This window comes from Gavialis gangeticus, unplaced genomic scaffold (assembly GCF_001723915.1).
Source record: "Gavialis gangeticus isolate Ggan-Ray unplaced genomic scaffold, GavGan_comp1, whole genome shotgun sequence".
NCBI classification, from domain to species: domain Eukaryota; kingdom Metazoa; phylum Chordata; order Crocodylia; family Gavialidae; genus Gavialis; species Gavialis gangeticus.
Genome location: NW_017729024.1, coordinates 81,965,052 through 81,982,894, shown reverse-complemented (window position 1 = coordinate 81,982,894; position 17,843 = coordinate 81,965,052). Strand labels below are relative to the sequence as shown.

Genomic DNA, 17,843 nt, shown 5'->3' with positions numbered 1-17,843 from the left:
CCCCCAAAATAAAATAAAACCCTGTTGCTTTTCTGGTAATTATTCCCAAACAAATCAGAAGGAGATGCTGTTTAAGAAGGTAAATAGTTTCTAAAGGTATGTCTACACTGCAACTATTTGCAGCATGTTTAAATGTCTGCACTAACTGTAAGCTAGCTAGCATGGACAGCAATGGCAATGAAAATACAGTGTCATGGACTGACCTTAATGGGCTTCTGACTACATACTCAGAATGCTAGCCCATTCTACTCCTGCCAAGTTTTCACTGCTGTTATTGCCTATATGAATCAGGCTGAAGCTATTGTAGGTATGCCTACCTATGCTGCAATAAATCCTTTGCTTTGCTGTAGAGATATGTCCTCATTTCTTTATCCCTGTTATCCAGGAAATCCCATTCTCTTCTATTCTCATATATAAGTAAGCTTCAAGCAAGCATAATTTGACATTAGGGCCAGGGACAGACATTATACAGAAACTGGTTTAAACCTGCAACAGAACAGATGTTCAGTGCACATAAACCGGTTTGAAAATGGCTAAAATCTGGGATAAATCTGGCTGAATGTAGTATCAGACAGAACTGATTTGGGTCAAACCAGTTTCTGCGATGTCTGGCCCAGTCCCTTTGCTGGTTTAAGATAAATCAGATTCTCCCAGCATGCCGGCATGCTCTCTGGGCTGGGATGGGGTCTCTGCTCCACAGCAGGGCTGGCCTCTCCCTTCCGCTTCCTGGCTGCAGCTCTGGCAGAGATTTGCAGGCACAGCAGCATCTGCCTGGCTTCCTCCTGCTCCCCCCTCACCACTCCCTGCTCAACAAGGATCCCCTGTCCCCTCTACCTTACACAGACTCCTCACCATTAGCTAGCAGACCACATCCATGCTGTGGCAGACAGCAGTATCAGTTTAGAGCTTTTGGGAGCTAATCAACTGCTCAGCTGGTAATGTCCTTCTATTCCTACTTTAAGAAGAGTTTGAACTAATGAGAAACTGTTTGTTTTCTGATGGGGTTATAAATACTGATAACAGAGCTGATAAGTGCTCTGTTATCAAGGAGGAGGGGAACCCCTTCCTAATCCTGTCAGGGCCTGGCCATGCCCCCCTCAGCTCAGCCCTGTGGAAGGGAAGGGACAGCTTTTCCAGCATCGCCCCCCACCCCACCCCAGATTCTAGCCTAAGCCACTGCAGGCATGTGCCTGCATTTCCTCAGTCCAGAGACAATGTCTGTGCAGTTGCAAACCATTTCAACCTAGGCAGGTTAGACTAACCTGCAAAGATTGAATCAATTCAGGATCAGGCTTTTTGAATGTCTGTCCCTATCCCAGGGGTTAAATAAAGTATTTTTTTCTCAGCTATCACATTGTCAGAGATGATGAGAACTCCATTCTTGGCCATTCCCAAAGAACCTAAATACTCTAATTCTGAAGTAAAATGGGAAATTATTACAGCATTGTTCTACCCAGTGTGGTTCAGCCTGACCACTGCCTCATTTTCTCTTCAAGTTCTGTCAACATTGTAGACATACCCAAGGTAGCTAAGAGCTTGCTAACATTATGGCCACGTGTAGCAGATTTCAACAGAACTAACTGCTTGTGAATTTACTTTACTTCTTAGGCAGATCATGCAAATTGTATTGACTTCTGTGTTGCCACAGATAGACTGGTAATGAAGTAGCTTGGCTTTGTATGCACAAACTCCAGTAATGACTGTAGTGTCAGAATATCCTCTCTTTGGTTGCTGTGGTGATTTGGCCCTCTGGCTAAATCGTGAAAAAGAAAGACCCAATCCTTGCTGGGGTAGGCAACTCTAAAGCAAAGCACAAAAATGTATTCCATTTCTCCCTGAGGGTCAAACTGGCCCTTCCCCTTCCTTGTGAGTTTCTGTCTAGTCCTTAACCTTTTGAATCTTTTCCTGTCAAGAAGCAATGGTAGGACTTCCTGTCTGTAGTCTCACTTTTACTATCCACAAATCTGGGGTCTAATCTCCACCCAAGACACCTTATATAGCCATGTGACCATATAGGTATAGACTATAGGCTGTCTATAGCCTGTCATTTGACTTCGCAATATTTTATTCACTTTGGGGGGTAAGATACATGTGCCACAAATGACAATGAACCCATTATCCATGACATGGCCAGTCACTTGTCAATAAGTAGAAGCCAAACTGTAGCATGAGTTAAGCTATATCAAATGACCTCAACTCAAAAAAAAGATAAAGCATAACAGAAACTGATTTCTAAGGGTTTCCATCCCTAAAGGGAGGACCAGGCAAGGCAGTAAAACTGTTTATAACCAGTAAGAGAAGAATGAACTTCAGGTTATAAAGAAAAAGTGTGGGCTTGGAGAAAATGCCTGAGAGACAGAGGGATAGTGGGTGGGTAGTACGTGTCGTGGAGAAAATGAACAGAACACAAATGTAGCCTACAGCAAGAAGCAAGAGCAGGGGAGGCTAGAAGGAAGTATCTCCCTAGAGGACAAAACCTGAATACATTCAGAGACAGCTGTAAATTGGGAACACAGTTTGGAACAGGAGGAGATTACAAAGAATGAATCATAGTGAGGTTTGATTATTTTCTGTAACCAGAAAAGGGACTAAAGAATATATGGAAGTTTTCCCTCAGAGGAACTTTAGGTCTGGAAGGTTGCACAAACAAGTAGTAAGTAGCCCAGGAAGTATAGGACGATTACAAGGATTTTGCTGGACTGTGGAGATCAATGAAACAGCACATAGATAACAAAGTCATAAGAGATGCAACTGCCCTGATCTGAAACATAGTCCAAAGTCTGAAAGGGAATGTGTGAAACCCTATTTTTAGTATGTGTTGTGCTGAATTGCAGGCCCAAAACAAGAACACATCTCTAATAAATAGACATTTCCTCCTACCCGCAATTGCTCAAACTTCTTAGAAAGTGGCACTTATTTAGATGCTTAATATTACATGTATTCATCTGCTTTCCACAAATAGAAATCCAGCCCTGCAATCTTTACATGACTTGATCCCCAGCACTAAAGCCAAAGAAATGACTGACAACCTAATGCAAGTGTTGGCAACCTTTTGCCAGCATCACCTGGCCTTTGTAATCTGGCTTCTGCCATAGCCCTTAAATCTTTCTCCTGTGGGGCATCCAGGTGCCTGGTCTTACCCATGTCACTGATCCCCTTTCCCTCTGCAGCGAGGGTAAGTGCAGATGCAGTTGAGCAGCAGTCTCTGCAGCAGAGGACAGTGCTGCAGACTCTGCATACACAAAGCCTGACTTTACAGATATCAACGTCCTGTAACTTCAAGATATTATCAAGATACGTGAAAGAAAATAATTAAGTTTGCACTGCTTGTAAATTATAGGGACAACATGCCCTTTCCCACTACACTTTTAAAGGAGATAATGTATTAAGATAGATATAGTGTAGTTCCTCCAGTAAATTCTTCTGATTACAGCAATGCAACTCTACTGGCTATACAGAGTATTACTAGTATTATTCATTGCCCTAGTATTACTCAGAAGAGACTTTGACTAGCTTTCTAATAGGAGCTAAATTATGAGTTGGAGAACTGACTGTCAGCTCTGTTACACCTGCTCCCTGGTGAACCCTCAGCACAGATAGAGCCTGGCTCCCTGATGATCCCTTTATATAGGTCGTAGAATATGCCTTTAATGGTGCAGAGTCATCATGACAGCTACGTTATGCTGAAGTGAAAGCTGGGCATAAGTGGGATAACCCTGTGCAGGCTGATCCTGAGCTGGTAGAATTATTTTTTGACAACTGCATGTGAATTGAAAAATGATCTATAGCTTATTCTCTGTTCAGCCTGGTCCACTGCCCAGGTAGCAGGTTACTTTTGAATGTCTATTTCCATACTGAATGCTGTTCTGCTGAACTAGAAAGTCTGTCTCTACATAATTAACTTTAGGTAATTAAGAAATGAGTACAGGAGACAACTTCATCATATGCTTAGCTTTGAACATATTCTTAAATTGCCCTAATTTTTTGGGTACTGATGGAATTGCTTACATGGCAGAAGGCTGCTTTCCTAAGTCAGACCTCTTAAGTTTTGGTGTTAGCAATGAACATGTCTTCATGTACTACTAATTTTCCTTCAGGTTTCAGAAATTATGTTCTTGTTTAAGAGAGATGAGGAAAGAATATTTTCTGGATTTTTCAAATGCAGGGGTCAGAGAGGTTGTGACAAAAAATAGAGTAATTAATTCATATACTGCTATGGCTACAAAAAACTCCCTTATGTATTTTGTACTCTTTATTAAATTGTACCAGTGGAAATAGTGCTACATATTTGCATGTACCATTGTGTGCTTAGTTGTACCTAACTCTTGTTTATGTATAGCCTAATGTAGATATTATCTTTTTTTAATACATCTTTTTAGAGAAAATATGGATGACAAGATAAAGCAGAAAGATAAAACAAAACAAAAAAAAAGATACTAGAAGTGTCCGCAATTCTCTCATCACTTATGCATGGTATGGCTAGAGAAAAATAACCTGAGATAGAGATTACACTTTTCAGACACACCATAAACACTCACATAACTTTGCCATTCTGTACATCATATAACTTGCATACCCAAAACAAGTCTTCTGTCACTCCCCAAAATTGATTTTTCTATTAGACTTTTTTCTATTGTAGTTAGATGTTATTCGATGTCTTTATTAGTCTTATAAAGTACACTAGGAAAAAATTACTAATATTCCTGGATGTATTACATTAAACTAAACTAATCTTAAGAAAAAATGAACAAAATACATTTTGTAATGCGTTATTCTTTCTTATTTATTTATCACTGTTTACTTACAAATTGAGAAACTTTCAACAAGTTTCCCATAACCTGGTCAATTGATAAGGTTCTTTTTTTATCTGATTTCCCCACAAAAAAACTCATCTTGTTCTAGCTAAACCATTGTACCATAAATGTGAGAATAAATTTATTAGAAAAAGGGCTGCATCCAATTCAAACAGAACTGCATATGTTATTTTAGATGGACTTTCTGAAAAACCTATGAAAAATACTTGATGATATGTTTCATCAGAGCAAGAAAGCTTAAGAGATGGTTATATTTTTAATTATGAAATCATCATATAGAATAAATAATGACTATGAATATTTATTTATTTGAAGAACCGTTTAATCGTCGTACTTCAGCTTTTTGTTTTCGCATTTGTTGGATTCAGATTTCTATAGCCATTTGTATCACTGTGTGATATGTTTTTATGTGCCAGTAATATAATGAATCTAGTATGACTGTTGGATCTATAATTCTTTAAGTCTATCATGTTCATGTCTGCCTGTAATCTATATCTTTATCTAGTATAACTATCTACTGTGTTTATAACGTATTTCTCATCTTGGTATTTGACTACTGAATATGCAGTCACTCCCCTTAATTTGAAGGTGAGCAGAATTCAACCAACCTTAAGTGCTTTGAAAGTCCCATTAAAAATAATTTATTCTGATAAAGCAAAATATTTTAAAATCTAGTAATCACGCTCAGTTGATGAGGATTCTTTCTCTTGTACTTGAAAGTAGTTAAGAGAAATGTCACTCATTTTACTTTTCACTATTGGATTTTGTTAGCAATAGGTTTGTATTACCAGACTGGTTGGACACCTCATTGCAAACAAGGTAAAAGAGAACAAGTCTTGTTAAACGATTTATTTAAATTGTATTAATTGCCCTGGTGATGAAGCTTTGTTTTGGGTCTTTGCTGATCCAGTTCTTGAGCTAGCTAATGCATTTGAGGTCACTTGGATAAGCAATTCAGCAGTTGCCTGATACTACGTGTTAAGCTCCTGGAGATTCTTTTTCTTAGATAGAATTATCTCACACCAGCAGCTATCTTTTTATTATTATTATTTTATTGTATTTGTGAAGAAGATGCCTCCATTGCAGTTAATGTCCTTCTGATGAAAATGCAAGCAAGGGCATGAGAGAGAAATATTTTAAGGGCTTGAATCAATTTAGAAAAATCATTCCAACATGGTACGCAGTGTTCCTACCGTCATGCTCTGATATACAGTTTGGGGTGGAGGCTAATATGTAATGCATTTATAGGGAAGATGAGCATCTCTGCTTGACTGGGTATGTTCACTTTTGAACACTTGGTTATTTGACAAAGACAGATTTCTATAGTATTCCCCATGAACACAGATTTTATGGAAATACAGTAATTTTTATACTTCTATCTTCAGAACAAATAGAAGATATTTTTAAGAACTTTGCTCTAGGAGAACATGTGAAAAAAAATTACAGAGAAAATGCAGCAGCTAAAGTTGCCTTTTCTTTACCATGCAGTTAATGTGCCTTTCAGAAGCACTTTTAATGCTCATTGTGAGGAAATTGCTTTGCAAATATATAGACCTTGATCCTCGGCTAATATAAATCACCATAGCTTCACTGAAATCAAGCCATAGCTCCAACAAAATCAATGAAGTGCTGCTGATTTACATCATCAGAGGTTCTTATGCAAGGTTGTTCTTGCCAGTTTTTTCATCAAAAAAGAACATTTTCCCACTGATAATAACCATGGAGTTGTACATCTGAGCACAATCTGAGTCAGGAAAAAATAGTTATTCAAAATGCCTGCTATCTTTGTGAAAAATATTTAAGTATAGAAGAAGGCTACTACTAAGTTGCATGAGATTGAATATTGGTATGCAATGTGCCAGATCTAATAAAAGTAATTAACATTTTATGGTGAATTCAATTTTACCCGAATAAACAGAGTAAAAGTGTTGCCTGAGCATTTTGTCATCCTTAGTTTCTGTTTTAATAAACTACTATAGCAAATTGTCTTGGTTTAATAACTTCTTTTTTTTTCTTTTTAAACAGTCTGTATAGTGGTACTTACTCTCTTTTGGGCTGAGTCACAGTGGCAGAGTGAGTAAAATGTTGTCTTGTAGCTCCAAAAACCTGGGGTTAGAGCCATGGGCTGGACTCTTGCCTTGCCTGCCCCCAGTCAATCTAGTAGAAATGTATACCTAGTTATTCAGCCTGGGGAATCAAAGGGAGCTGGTTGTGAAGCTAGCCACTTAGCTCCTTTGTGCATCATTGGCTATAGCAACTAGAGCATCTAAATTAACCATGCTGGGCCAGTAGGCTCAGGCAGACTTCTAAACATGCTTTTAAAGTTTTTCTACATGTGGTTACCATACTAGAAGTGGTGGATAATGGATACTGAGTAAAAAAAAGTCTTGTATTCATTTTTAATTACTATAACTATACAGGTCCCTCTACAAGGCAAAGGTTAAGCATATGTTTCAAGTGTTTTGGAGCCCACCTTCTCTATAGCACAAGAGAAGATCTCTCTTTTTGACACTAGATTTAATTAAGGTATCAAAGGTATAGAATGATTGTATTTTGGTCAAATTACCTATGTGATGCAAGGAGTCATCAAGCATATGGTTTCCCTGAGTTCATAATGCCTGCTGTGTGATTAAAAACCAGATATCTTCCTGGAATCTCTCACTGCATATGCACTCTTTGTCTGCAGCCATAGCACCTAGTCATGTCAGATCCCCTAAACTGTAGTTAAATCAGGGTCAGCAAGAAACTGGGAAATCTCTGAGCACCTATAATTTATGAAAAGGGAGCTGGTGACTCATAAGGTGTTCCCTCTGAGCTAGTACTGAACTGCAGTATGGTGTGAGGATGCTCTGTTACTGGAGGCATGATCTTCCAGATACTGTGTAAAACAAAGATCCCAATCAATAGTGACCTCTTGGCTGTTTTCATTTTAAAAAAATAAAAACATAAAAACAGGTGTCAGCCCTATTATCATAGCTGATTCCTACTTGACTAGCTATCCTGGCCTTTTTGGGACTGGAACAACCACCTTAAGAGTAGATGACAAAAGCATGCATTTTCCAATCCCTGGATCTGGAAGCTCCAAGTTTGAAGCTGCAGAAATTTCACTGTTGGTCAGTAATAGTTTTAGGTTTTTCACTTTGTGTAAGAAGAAATTATAGGAGCTCTCCCAGGTACATTTGGCCACTCAGGAAACCCTGTCTATTTTTAAAGGGACAATGCTCCTACATTTGGTGAACCTAAAGCCAGGAATTGACACACAGTAGTGGTCAAGAATAATGAGTATTTTGTATGATCCTCTAATGCCAAATCTACTCCATGTGTCCTTGGACTGATTAGTCCATTATGTCCTCAATGGTGTACTGCCAAAAAGGGGATAATGTGCCCGTGATAGCACATAAAGTATAACAGAAATAAAAAAGGTTGTGTTCTTTAGGCCCGAGTTCAGCAAAGGGGTGGGAGGACAGCACGACAGTCCCTAGGGAGCCTGTAGTGCTCAACACCCTTCCTCCTCTCCACCCTGCACCCCACCTTCCTCTCTGGCCAAGGGTGCCAAAATTCCCAGTCTGTTATGGAGTTAAATATGTTCTTAAGTGCTTTGTTAAATCAGAGGTTAAACTTGGTCCGGCCAAACATTGTTCCTGAGCTCTGGAATAAAATATTCATGACAACGGAAAAAGGAGTAAGATCAGTGATTTTTGTGTAGATCACTGGAATGCAGCAATTAGAAGGTATGTGGTTATTTCAGAGTACTTGGTCAGATGCTCAGATACGGTAAAATGGAAATATGACCAAGAATTTGGCTTTTAAAATACCGAGGAATTGTCAATGGAAAAGTTATCTTGTGTGGAATAAAGAGGAACTGAGCAGTTGAGTAATGGAGGATTTTAGACTTCAAGAATTCTGGTTAGGGTCCTGGTACAAAAGCTGGATCAAAACTGGCCAGGATTGACTATGAAAGGAAGCTTCAGTCAAACTGTTGTAAATATGAGGGGCAAAACTGACTTGCATGAGTTTTTATCCTGTCAGATAGCATTAGAATAGCCTGGTGTGCACTAATGTGGTATTCACTGGCTATACTGCAACAAAGCGTCATGGCCAGAGTTTGTGAATAAAATGTGACCATAATTAACTGTGAAAAGTGCAGTAATGTTTTTGTAAGAGCCTCAAATATTCTCTTAAGGACAAGAGCTTCACACTGCTATCTCAAAGACAGATGAGCATTTAAAGGAGGTAGAACTAAGCCACTATTTCTTTCAGTGATCACAGAGGCTGTGCTTTGCTTTTGCAAAGCGACTGACTTTTTTAATAAGCAGTCATTAACGTCTCTCTTTTTTGAAAGAGAACAGTAAATTCTAATGCAAAGCATTTCACCAGAAATTAGTTTGTGTAGAAGATAGCTTGCTTCTATACAGGTAAATGGTTTGAGCATCTATGAAACATTGCCTGAAAGAAATCTGCCAGATATAATCCCCTTGGTAAACTGAAAACATATTTTAAATTAACACTGTTGTAATAATTTGACTATCAATCACAAAACCACCATTTTTTATTAGTTGTACTATAATTGTGCCTACTGGCCCTCATCCTGGACTAAGGTCCCATTGTGTTAGGTGCTGTACGTATAGAGAACAATTTTGTAGCCTCACTGTTTGCAATTTATATATAAGACAATAGATAAATGATGGAGTCACACCGGAAGAGAAGCTTAAGAAAACAATGACTATATTAGCCATCATGATCGGTAGTGTTCTTGGCATGCCAGCAGCTTAAACTTAGCTCATTTTTTTAGGCATCACAGTAGAGGAGAGCTTTTAAGACTTTTGAAGGGGAATAACTAGGTTTGTGGATGTTTGTAGAAAGTTCCTCCCAAGTGTGTGGGGCAACCTGGGAAAAATATGAAGACACTCATCTGAAAATTTAACAAATGAACAGTGGAAGGTGATGTCATGGGCTCATAAGAAGCTGAAAGGAGTGAAATGACCAAAGCAAAGGTCTACAAAAATGATATATGCAACAGAGATCTACAAGATTTTGAACAGGGGAAATAAGTAAAAAATGAGAATATGAACATCTTAAGAGATGTAACTTTGGATGAATAGGAAAGGCGGTATCTTAGAGATGTGATGCAGAGAGAATTCGCAAGATTTAAACATAGCCTGGAGACAGGTGTAGAGTAACAATGTAGATCTGTGAGTCTACAGAATACAAATTATATATCTATGTGTCTTTGAGGATGAGATTACACAGATAGTATAGAAGGAGGCAACAAGGAGATCATCAGAAAATTGGAGGAAAGGGATTAAGTGAATCTTCCAAAAGACATGTGGGAGGAGGACCATGAAAGAATGAACTCATGGGCCACTCACAGAAATATCATGCTGAATCAGAATTTTTATCCATTACATGCATAGGGCCAAGTCATGCTCACCTTTCTCACAGGAATATTCCCCTGAAGTTTAAGCAGAGTTAAATAATCAGGATTGTCCTTTATAGAGAAATATAGTAATTTTTTTTTCTACTAGGATTTTGGCTTCTCTAGGCTAGCAATAAATGTTGGATCCTTTGAAAACTTGTTCTGAACCTTATTTAGTCATCAATGAACTATTTTCCTGAACAAAGACTGTAGGTTCTACTTTTAGTTCATGATCTGCAAACACTTACACGTGTATAATATTATGTCCCTCTGTAGACTAATTAACTATGGTGACATTACTCAGGTTGGAAAAGTTATTCTTTTATATAAATACATCCAGGATCAGAGATTTAGTCACTAAATACTGAGAGAAATTTCCTTTTGAGATCCTTTAAATGCTAATGAATTAGATCCCCCTACAGATAGGGTGAAAAATGAATGTCCTGGTAACCATTATACATGAATTATATATTTTTTTAATTAATAACTACTCATACACTATAGTTGCATGTGCGTGTGTGTGTGTGTATAAGTAATGAAATATTCCTGTGTGTACTCAATACTGCTAAATTCAAGCATTCAACAATCATGAATCAAGAACCACAAAATGCAAAATCTCTTAATATTTATGCAATTTATGTTAATGTCTTATGTGGTCCTTGGTTCATGTTTACAAGATTTTCTGCATCCATTGTAATTCAAAGTGCATCCCATTTTTTTAAGTGTAACTCTCATAATTATTTGTCTCCAGAAGCTTGAGGATTCAATAAAACACCAGATATCAAGAGAATCCAAATCAAACATTAAGAATTGACTGACCATGTAGTCATTATCCAAATCTATATGCATATGTTTCAAAATGTACTCATTTATGTGAATGCATATTTATACAGAAACAAAAAGGAATCCATACAACTACTTTAGGCTCTTTTCTGTTTTTTACAGGTCATAATACAAAGCCTACAAACACTCTGTCACTTTTACACCGTCTATTATTTAGCTCTCACTAGGTTATTTTACTGTTGTCAACTGCTTACCCAGACCTCTGATAGCCGCAAACAGTCAAAGAGCCCTGAAGGATCTGGCCTTTCTTATGAATTTCCATAACACATTACTTCTCATTGCTAGCAAGACAATGATGCCTGTCATGAACATTGGACCAGATTCTGTTTCTTTTCCCTGATCGAGACAATGATACTATTTATGGAGTAAGGTACCCAGTGGGTACATTTACACGTGCAATTAATGCGAAACAATAAACTCTGGCACATATTGTACCAGAGCTGATTGCTCTTAGGTGCTGCATTTACAGATGTGCCCTGGACTGCAGCACATTGAGCTAGGTCAAAGAAGCCCCATCTGCCAAGAGGTCCAGACATTAAGCTTGCCAGCCCAGGGCTGCTGTGGCTTAACTCAACATGCTGTGCAGGGGCTGGCTCGGCACAAGGGTGCTTCAATGCAGAGCTAGCCAATATCTACACATGCATTGCTGCACAGTAAATAATACCACCACAAGATAGTACCTGTATTTACAATTACTAAACTATGGCAGCATTTATTAGTTTACTACAACCTAATAGTGCCACACAAATAGACATGGAGACTTTACTGTGGAGCTAATTAAGCAGCTCCACAGCATACATCTCATGCAGACATATCCAGTGTGACTAAGGGTGTTGGAATCTAACTTATTATCTTACACTCTCAATGTTGGAGGAAAAGACCCTGGGTGAAAATAGTAATGAATCAGTACAATGGTTCAGAACCTGCAAGCTGCCATATACTACAAGTGGCATGGGCAGCTCCTGTGTGCAGCATGTGGCAGATTGAGGAAGGGGAAGATATCCCAGCAGCAGATGGCCCAGGGAGCAGAAAGCAGAGCAGCAGCTTGGGTAGGGAACACAGGACAGGGAGCTGGGAATAGAAAGCAGTGGCAGATCAGTCTGGGGAAGGGAATCAGAGCAGCCCACGGGGGTGGAGGTTGGCCTTAATTTGTGGCCCCTACTAGTTTAGAATAAATATTGACAATGTTTGTAAAGCAATAAATTAGGAAAGGGTTTGTGCATAAATTGTAGGCTATTAAATAGCAATAAAGGAGTTTTGGTGCTTCACAAGAAGGTATCCACTGCCATCATTTTGTTGACTCATGCAATTTAGCATAACTTGAATCTATTTTAAAAATGTAGAATCTGTGTTATCTTAAAATCATTTACTATAAAAATTAGTTTCAATTACCACTTCTCTTCATTTTGGAACTGATTTTGACTTGCGCAAGGTTAAAGGCTCTGCTTACTAAAAAAAAATCATAAAATAGTTTCATATTTATCCTCAGAATTAGCCAGTTTCTTTCTTTTTTTCAAGTAAAATAACATTATCCTTAATAATATTCTTCCGTTTTTAAATTATGTATTTCTTTTTCATGATAGCCTTACCTAAAATGAGAAGAAATATACTAAAGCATACTTTTTGATAAATAATCTTCTCCCATCTAAAGCCATCAAGGTTTTTAATGCTTGGTTGAATAAACTTTGCAGATATTAAGGGAGCATTTTTCCCTATTGAGGCTTACAGCAACACTTGAGTTATGAGCTGTAGCTGGTGTTTGACTGTTGAAAGTGCCAACTTTTTCAGACAAGATAAAAGCCAAGTTAGGCTTGCTCTGAAAGGGATAACATAATAAAAAAACAAAATAATGTAATTCTGTCTCATCAGTGCCTGGCATTGATTTCAAGTCAGTGTGACTGTACACTGAATGAAAGAACCTTCTGCAACCCAGAAATGGATTTGCCTTTTTCATGCTGCTGCCTTAGTGCACATCCATCTTAAAGAAAGAAAATAAAAGGATGTCAGCACTTCAATGCTGCCTATTCAGTCTCAACCAATATCTATTCCACTAACTGCAGTGATCATTACGGATGTGGCATTTCACTGCTACAGCAGGTGGCAGATAAGGAAATCTGGAAGACTGAATCTGATTCTGTTACACCAGGTTTACATTAGTGTTAAACCCATTTCTTTCAGAGGCTATGACTTACACTGGTGTCAAAACAAAATCTGAATGTCCATGCCAGTAGTACAACCTTCTTTTCTCTCATTTAAAAGTAATCAATCCTTTTTTCTATTCTTTTTTCTTTTCCATCCAAGTTAATCATTACCCAAGATTTTTTGGCTGAGAGAAGGCTTATTCTGCAATCTGTTTTAAAAAATGTCAAATAGAAAGTAGGTTGTCTTTCAACTTAGATTAAAAGATCTTAGACATTTTCCTCACCTGGTGGGTCTCAGTTACTGTCTTTTAGAAATTAGATGTAATCTGTCCATGACAAACTGCAGCACTATATGGTCAAAAACAGTTGTTTATTGATTCAACATGACCTTTCTTCTTTGCCATGTTGAAACTAAAAGAATAATCAACTATTTAATCTATAAAATAAAATTTTGCTGTGGATCAGATACCTTTTGCAAGAGCCTGTATTTAAAGAAAAAGAGATTAATTTCTGTCATTATGCACCAGCCTGTACAATGCGCATTAGTTCTTTCTTTCAAAGATCTAGTCAGTAATAATAATGCTTGCTTGCTGATTTAAAGTGCTATGTAAAAGTGCACTGAAAATAAGGAAAATTGATTAGCACACTAATGTATTTGAACAGGCAATATAATACTGATCAAATCTTCAAAAGTGAGTACCAGCCCAATTATGTGTGCAGATAGCTTGATGTTTATAAGCAAGGTGGGGGGGTCAAAGCACACGCATGTACACATTTATTTTTGGACATTTGGCCTTTACCAGACAATCATTCACAGAGTTGCACAATAAAATAAAAACAAATATATGAACATTGTGGCCTCTTAAATTATAAGTTCACAAAAGCAACTGAAGGTTTTAATTAAAAAGGAAAAGAATCAGATGGGAAGGGGATGGTCATTCCAAAAGCATCTTCAAACAAGAAATTTTTTAGGGCGATTTTTAAAGTAGCTGGGAGGAGATGAGATGACTCCAGTGAGGAACTCATTCCATAACATAAAATTCACCACCACAATACTGCAGTCATCTGCTACTTCAGACGTAACAGTGGGACCAAGAAAGGGTCACATATGTCTGACTACAAAACTTGTCATCCCAAAGCTAAAATATCAGGCAGATCTCAAATGAGGTAAGAGCCAACATTCATAAAAGTTTTAAAATCAACTACTTCATAGATAAAGTTGGTAATGCAAGATGGGTGTAGTATGATCATAATGGCTCAGATATGCTAAACAAGTCCCAGAAGTTGGTTCAGCTGTGCTGAGCACCCTGTGAAAAGGACAGTTTGGTGACTGAGGCTCACAGACACAGCCACAGGGCCTGCTATTAGGCCATTTTGCCATAATTGAGGAAAAAACAGATTTCTATTTTGCTTTCAGGGCAAAGGTTATACTTACAAAATTCTACAAGTGTCCTTAACCTTTGCAGACCAGAGGGACACCCCCAAAAATGTGCTGTTAAACAGAAGGTGTTTAATTGTGGTGTTAACCAGTTATCTATAGGAGGAGGTAAGGAGAAATAAGAACATGAGACTGCAAGCAACCTTCATGTGCAGTCTCCTGCTATTGCAGGCAAGCATGTCACACAATCCATTTGAACTGATCATGCTCCATCTTAAAAGTAGATTTGTGGGGGGGGGATTAATGTACTACTCACTACTCAACTGTTAAGAAATCTCCTTCTAATTTCTAGCCTACATTTGTTTATGGCTAGTTGATACCTATTTTATGTTGGTCTACCCAGGCTTGGAGACGAAATAGCTAAATGTATCATTCAAATATTTTCCCAATTTGCAGGTGATAAGGAACAATAGATTTAGAGCTGCGTGTTGCTACAAACTGATGAACCTCTCCCCTGTTTAGAAATTGCGTCTCATAATTCCTTCCCCAGTTCACTAAACAAGGTGGGAGAGAGGATGGCATCTTGACAGATGCCCTGTTTCTCAATCTCTCAGTGATGACACAATTGTTAATCCCCAGTCTGTGAGGACTGGCCACTGTTTTGTACTGTAAGCATGAATGAAACCCCTGAGTGGCAGCTTCAGAAACAGCAGTAAGGTCCATCAGTCAGAAAGAAAGCAGTCAAAATGGCCAGTATATGTAGAAAAATGCAGAATCTGAAAATACTCCTGAAACCTGACAAAGGTAAGAATACAGATCAGCCACAGCAGCTAGATATGTGGATGTCTCTACACGGTTATCACTCGCACACATAGGTATATATAGATATATAAATACTTAATGTATATGTTTGTGAGAGGATGCGTGCATGCCTGTGCATGCAAAAAAGGGGGGATAAATTTAGAACATACTTTTCAGGATCTTATTAAATCTTGTTGCTTTATTCTGAACTCACCCCATTGCTGTGACTAGATAATGCAGCAAATAGAACATGCCACATTTATTGAGACCACCGCAGAGAAGGAAGTATCATCAACTCTGATTTTATATTACTTTGGGAGACTGGAGACTACTCCTCCATGCTTTATTTTCTGATCTTTAATTGACAGTGAGGTAAGCTATCAAATCAATGCAAATCTTCAGCCAACAGCCTGAATTCTTTAGAAGTTGTCTAACATTGAGTTCTGCTGACTTGAAGTGAGAAAATCTTGTTTCATTTGAAATCATCATTTTCCCACAAATTGTATTTTGTGGAAATGTTATGTTATATTTTTCATCATATGCAGTCAAATGTTGCTTTCACTGAAACCAATGCAACCACTGATTGACCACTGGGCTGTTATTGGTGTAAATGAAGGCAGAATTTGACACATCTCATTTCAATAAAAAGCTTTTTAAAAAAACGATACAAGGCATCTGTTGACTGTTCAGTGCTATGAGAAACATGTTTGTATCTGTCCATTGATACATGTGACCAGCTTCTAGCTTTATTTCTGCTCATAACAGACCATGTCATCTACACGAGATATTCAGTTAGGATACAATCTTGCAGTCATCACTCATGCAAAACTCCCATTGACTTCAGCGGAAATTTTGCCAGAGGAAAGGCTGCAGGTTTTGGCAAAGAGAAATAAAATACATCTAATGCATAGCTATATTTCTTACAATGATAGGTAGAAAAATGACTGAAGAATATTACCTGAGAAGGAATACAATGCTGTCAAATGCTCTTCAGTTTCTGCCTGTCATAGTACCACAGCAGTACACCCTTTCTATTGTGGGTTTTCTCCAAGAGAAAGCTATCTCTCTTGCTCGCTTTTTTAAATAAAAGATCTGTAAGCTCAGTTATCTGGTTCTTCCTTCTGTCCTTTACGTTGCTCCTGTCTGATCCTTGTTCTGTTCCTTGTGCTCTTGCTGTTCTGGTCCTAGTCCTGTCTCTCCCTCTCTGAGTGCCTGGGCCGCAGTTAATGCTTTTGTTGGCTTGATTGCAGTCTCCCTCCAGACTCTCTCTCTCTCTCTCTCTCTGATCTCAGAGATGGACTGACTCCAGCTTCTGCTGCTGCTGCTACTACCTAAATGGCGACTGTAAAGCTCATCTAAGCTTTTAAGTGCCACCTACTGAATGATTGTGGAAAATATATACCAGTATGTATGTATATGTGTGTGTGTGTGTGTGTGTGCGTGCACGCGTGCGTGCGCGCCCGTGTGTGCACACACACGGACATGCGCACATCTGTATATATATTTTAAGGGCTATAATTTTCTGGTCACCTTACTAAATGTAATAATTTCATATAATTATCTTTAATTATCTTGGGACATTTCAAATAGTATTCTGTCATTTAAATCCATAGATAATTAATCTACACATTTCTCTTTTCCCATTTATTTCAGTAGTTAAATAAGGAAAAGGCTTTTAATTTTGTCATGCTCATGAAGCCCAGGTTTGTGCTAGTTCTCAGCTGGTAATTTTGTCTGGACACTCGCACCAACTGATGTATACTGATTTATGTCAGCTGAGAAACTGGCCACTCACATCTAATATTTATTGGAAAAAAACAACAAAATTATGTATTAAAAATAACTTTGGTCTCTCTCAGCCTTACAAAATGACATTTGCCTAAAGCAAATTAGGTGTGCGCATGTTTTTATTCAGACGTCTGAAAGAAATCATTTCAGTTTAATTTTTTATGGTCTGTCATAAGAAAATGAGCAAATAGATCTTAGGTCTTCACTGCAAAAGATTCATGACAGTTGTGAAAATTTGATCTAAGCTGGTGCTCCTATTTCATTGTATATTAATAAAATGGTTCTCAGTAGCATTCAGAAATGTTTCCTCTTACAGAAGCTAATCTTAATTCCCACTACAAAGCTCCAAAAAGTAAGCTTATGTTCCTGGGATCTGTGAACATTTCATGGAGGATGGAAACTCTATAGCCTAGTGACATGGAAAGAAGCCTCAGCCAAAGGCACGGCAACGTATCTTCTAGCCCATTCAAAGGTTTTGACATGAGGTCATGGAACAACTAGCCCCATGGCCAGCCCTCCACTGTAAGTGTTCAGCTGTGGCGCACCAGTCTGCAGAGAACAGAGGGTACCAAGAACCACTCCACAGTGGAACTGTAGGTATTCTGTTTTCAAGCCATGTGCATCTTGCCATGTAGCAAGAGCCACACCATTAGGTCACCATA

At 38.2% G+C, this 17,843-nt stretch overlaps 1 protein-coding gene across 1 annotated transcript in view; it reads right to left on the bottom strand.

The window, feature by feature from the left end:
• The window catches only part of DIRAS2 (DIRAS family GTPase 2), a 23,926-nt gene extending 7,186 nt beyond the window's left edge, over positions 1-16,740 (bottom strand). The window contains exon 1 of the mRNA XM_019517301.1: positions 16,352-16,740. The gene's annotated coding sequence lies outside the window, so the exon portion shown is untranslated. The remainder of the gene's footprint in view (positions 1-16,351) is intronic.
• Between the last annotated feature and the right edge of the window lie 1,103 nt (positions 16,741-17,843).